Genomic DNA, 4926 nt, shown 5'->3' on the forward strand with positions numbered 1-4926 from the left:
TACTAAAAAAAATTTTTTTTAATTAGCCAGGTGTGGCGGCGTGCGCCTGTAGTCCCAGCTACTCGGGAGGCTGAGGCAGGAGAATTGCTAGAACCGAGGAGACGGAGGTTGCAGTGAGCCGAGATCTCAGTACTGCACTCCAGCCTGGGTGACAGAGCGAAACTCGGTCAAAGAAAGAAGGGAAGGGAAGGGAAGGGATGGGGAGGGGAGGGAAGGAGGGAAGGGGAGGGAAGGGGAGGGGAGGGGAAGGGAGGGGAGGAGGGGAGGGGAGGGGAGGGGAGGAGGGAATGGGAGGAGAGGGGAGGGGTGGAGGGAAGGGGAGGGGAGGGGAGGAGGGGAGGGGAGGGGAGGGAAGGGAGAAAGAGATTGAGAGAGAGAGAGAGAGAGAGAGAGAGAGAGAGAGACAGACAGAGACAGACAGAGAGAGAGAGAGAGAGAGAAGCTCTCCCAACATGGCGGCCTCAGCAAAAAAGAAGAATAAGAAGGCGAAGACTATCTCCCTAACAGACTTTCTGGCTGAGGATGGGGGTACTGGTGGGGGAAGCACCTATGTTTCCAAACCAGTCAGCTGGGCTGATGAAACGGATGACCTGGAAGGAGAATTTCAACAACTTGGCACAGTAATGATGACAATGTGCATATGGCGCCTCCAATTAGACCGCTCCATCCTTCCCACTGCTCCACGGGCTGCTCGGGAACCCAATATCGACCAGAGCCGTCTTCCCAAATCGCCACCCTACCCTACAATGCTTTTCTAGGGAACCTACCCTATGATGTTACAGAAGAGTCAATTAAGGAATTCTTTAGAGGATTAAATATCAGTGCAGTGCGTTTACCACGTGAACCCAGCAATCCAGAGAGGCTGAAAGGTTTTGGTTATGCTGAATTTGAGAAACTGGATTCTCTGCTCAGTGCCCTGAGTCTCAATGAAGAGTCTCTAGGTAACAGAAGAATTCAAGTGGACTTTGCTGATCAAGTACAGGATAAAGACTGGGATGATCGTTCTTTCGGCCGTAATAGAAATCGGGATTCTGACAAAACTGATACAGACTGGAGGGCTCGTCCTGCTACAGACAGCTTTAATGACTACCCACCTAGAAGAGGTGATGATAGCTTTGGAGACAAGTATCGAGATCGTTATGATTCAGACCGGTATCATGATGGATATCGGGATGGGTATTGGGATGGCCCATGCCGGGATATGGATCCATATGGTGGCTGGGATCGCTATGATGACTGAGGCAGCAGAGGCAGCAGAGACTATTCCTGGATAGGCAGTGGCAGAAGAGCATTTGGCAATGGGTATCGCAGGGATGATGACTATAGAAGAGGTGGGGACGGCTATGAAGACTGATAGGACAGACGGGATGATCGGTCGTGGAGCTCCAGAGATGATTACTCTCGGGATGATTATAGGCGTGATGATAGAGGTCCCCCCCGCCAAAGACCCAAACTGAATCTAAAGCCTTGGAGTACTCCTAAGGAAGATGATTCCTCTGCTAGTACCTCCCAGTCCAGTCGAGCTGCTTCTATCTTTGGACGGGCAAAGCCCATTGACACAGCTGCTAGAGAAACCCGTTGACACAGCTGCTAGAGTAAGAGAAGTAGAAGAACGGCTACAGAAGGAACAAGAGAAGTTGCAGCGTCAATTGGATGAGCCAAAACTAGAACGATGGCCTCGGGAGGGACACCCAAGCTGGCGAAGTGAAGAAACTCAGGAACGGGAACAGTCGAGGACAGGAAGTGAGTCATCGCAGACTGGGACCTCCACCACATCTGGCAGAAATGCACGGAGAGAGAGTGAGAAGTCTCTAGAAAATGAAACACTCAATAAGGAGGAAGATTGTCACTCTCCAACTTCTAAACCTCCCAAACCTGATCAGCCCCTAAAGGTAATGCCAGCCCCTCCACCAAAGGAGAATGCTTGGGTGAAGCGAAGTTCTAACCCTCCTGCTCCATCTCAGAGCTCAGACACAGAGCAGCAATCCCCTACAAGTGGTGGGGGAAAAGTAGCTCCAGCTCAACCATCTGAGGAAGGACTAGCAAGGAAAGATGAAAATAAAGTAGATGGGATGAATGTCCCAAAAGGCCAAACTGGGAACTCTAGCCACGGTCCAGGAGATGGAGGGAACAAAGACCACTGGAAGGAGTCAGATAGGAAAGATGGCAAAAAGGATCAAGACTGCAGATCTGCACCTGAGCCAAAGAAACCTGAGGAAAAATTCAGCTTCCAAGTTCAGTTCTGCAAACAAGTATGCTGCTCTCTCTGTTGATGGTGAAGATGAAAATGAGGGAGAAGATTATGCCAAATAGACCTCTACATCCTGTGTTTTCTCCTAGTTTCTCTCCATCCTGGAACATTCGAGAGCAAATCAAAACCTCTATCCAGACAAGACAAAATAAAACTCACCATCTCCTGAAGGCCTTTCTTACCTTTTTTTAAAAACAAAAAATGAAATTCTTTTGCATGCTGCTGCAGCCTTTAAAGTACTGAAGTAACTGGAGAATCACCAATACAGCCAGAGAGAAAGGGACTACAGTTTTTTAGAGGAAATGTTGTGCTGTGTTATGTCACCACGCAGTTGCCAGTGTGATTAGTGCCTAGGGGCCTCCATTTAGTAGAAATGGTAATGACAGTGATATAGAGTCTGGAACCTGGTTGGGCAGTAGGGGAGGGAGGTAGAAGGAAAAGTGTGAGATTTCTACCTTTTAGTTTTTATCCTATTGTGGCAAATATGAGTTCTCAAACATTATCTGAATAAATGTTCCACTCTTGGAAAGGTAGATTTAGCCTCAAGTTGTTTTAGTCTTCAGGAGGCTGCCAGCCCCTCCTCTTACTTAATTCTGAGTTTTGGGGGCCAGCCTAGGGGGAATTCTCTTTTTTTTTTTTACCCCCCAGTGGGGTAGTTGGGAGTGAGACTATAGGCCATAAAGAATAGGACTGCGTTGGACCAAAATAAATGGGAAAATCGTGGTTTGAAAAGAAGCTTTTGGGAAGTGATGAGTCATTTTGCATCAGGTAATAGGGGAAAATTGTGTGACCTCCAGCAAACACATGAATGGTTATTTCCTGGAGATGGAAGCACTTGCAGGTCGTGGTAATTCCCAGTGTTTTCTGTGTCCTAGTTTTACCCTTTCTAAACACTGTCCTTTTTGAAAGTTTGAAAACATCCACATTCTGTTGAAACCTTGAAACTAAAAATTTAGACTCTTGTCATCATCTTAAGTTCTTCGTGCTACTCTTAACCTCCCAAAAAGCAGTCTCTAAGTCACATAGATGATATTTTGGGCATTTTCTCTGTCAGCCATGGAGAGCTGTGAAAGGGAGAATCGCTGCTTTTCTCAAGCAAATCGGTTTCTTGATGTCTTTTGGTTCTCACTCTTTGCCTACTCCTGATGCTTTGACCCCTTTTATAGATCAGAGTGCTCTAGAATAATGGATGGTCTTGGATAGTGGATAAATAGGGACAGGGACAGTTAAATTGGGAGCCTTTCTTACAACCTTGATGAGCTTTCCCCCCAAGTTTCCTTCTCCACTGAAATGCCACGTCAGTGCTTGTTGGATTCATGAGGTGGCCAGACCAATGTGTTGTTTTTCTTTATTATTATTTTTTTAAAGCTTCCCTTGAGAGAATAAATGGTAATGGAGAGAACTATTTAACAAGGTCCTGGTTTCTCTTGCAACACAGTAGCTAAACTTGCCTGCTTTCATGTGCATTTTTGTAGGGATCAGCTTGGTAGACAGTATTAGCAGAGAAATGACACCTTGACCTTGGTGTGCAAACCTGTCTCCCAACAGTCCTAGATTAGCCCCTGTTCAGCCATGCAGGGGTGTTGGTTTATGCGTGCTGCAGCAGTGGGCATAATGAATATAATTTACCCAGATGACAAAGGTGTGTACCAAGTGAATTTAAATAATTGATGTGGATTGGCCAGTAGCTAAGAAGTGGGCTTTTAAAGAGTGTTGAAGATTGAAAGGTTTTTTTAAAAAAAAAAAAAAAAGAAAGAAAGAAAGATCCAATGATTGTGGATAATGAAAAGCTAGGGTTTGCCCTCTTCATGTCTACTCTCCTTCCAAATAGTTATATCCAAAACTGTTTTTCCCTCTCCCCTACCTTGTCCCCCCTATTAAAACAGAAACAGGGATTAATGTCCAGCTCCTGAATACATGAAAAATGTGTACAAAAATATCTTCTATGAAAATGATTTGTAATCTGTAGACTTATTACCTGGGAGATGTCTTGATGTAAAATCCCATCCTTTGGGTTGTGGGTTTTTTGTTTTCTCCGATCTTTAAAGTTCAAAAAAAAAAAAAGAAAGAAAGAAAGAAAGAAGAAAGAAAGAAGAAAGAAAAAGAAAGAAAGAAAGGAAAGGAAAGGAAGAAAGGAAGAAAGGAAGAAAAGAAAGAAAGAAAGAAAGAAAGAAAGAAAGAAAGAAAGAAAGAAAGAAAGAAAGAAAGAAAGAAAGGAAGGAAGGAAGGAAGGAAGGAAGGAAGGAAGGAAGGAAGGAAGGAAGGAAGGAAGGAAGGAAGGAAGGAAGGAAGGAAGGGAAAGAAAGAAAAGAAAGAGAAAAGAAAAGAAAAAGAAGCACATAGTAGGTGCTGGGTAAATATTTGTGGGATCAATAAATGAATATGAAAAAAAGAAGAGTAAACATGATAGAGAGGGACTAGCTGATTCATTTGTTTGGTCCAAGAAGTCCAGAGACATCTGACCCTAATAATAAGAAGGAAGGAGCCACAGGAAGCAGAGGGGACCAAGCACAGGATGCAACAAGTGCAAAGACCCTAGGATGAAAAGAAAGGTCATGCCCAGAGGACAGTGAACAGCACCTGGCAAGAGAGATGGTCAGGGCCAGATCACACAGGGCCTGTTGTAGGCCATGGAAAGGAGTGTGGAGCACTTTCCTGGTCACAGTAGAAAGCCT

The 4926-nt window shown here is 45.0% G+C and overlaps 1 pseudogene; it reads left to right on the forward strand.

Annotated features, from left to right (window-relative positions):
- The first annotated feature begins 444 nt into the window (after nt 1-444).
- LOC103232555 (eukaryotic translation initiation factor 4B pseudogene) lies at nt 445-2842 on the forward strand (annotated as a pseudogene).
- The last annotated feature ends 2084 nt before the right edge of the window (nt 2843-4926 follow it).

Source organism: Chlorocebus sabaeus, chromosome X (genome assembly GCF_047675955.1).
Source record: "Chlorocebus sabaeus isolate Y175 chromosome X, mChlSab1.0.hap1, whole genome shotgun sequence".
Lineage (NCBI taxonomy): Eukaryota > Metazoa > Chordata > Mammalia > Primates > Cercopithecidae > Chlorocebus > Chlorocebus sabaeus.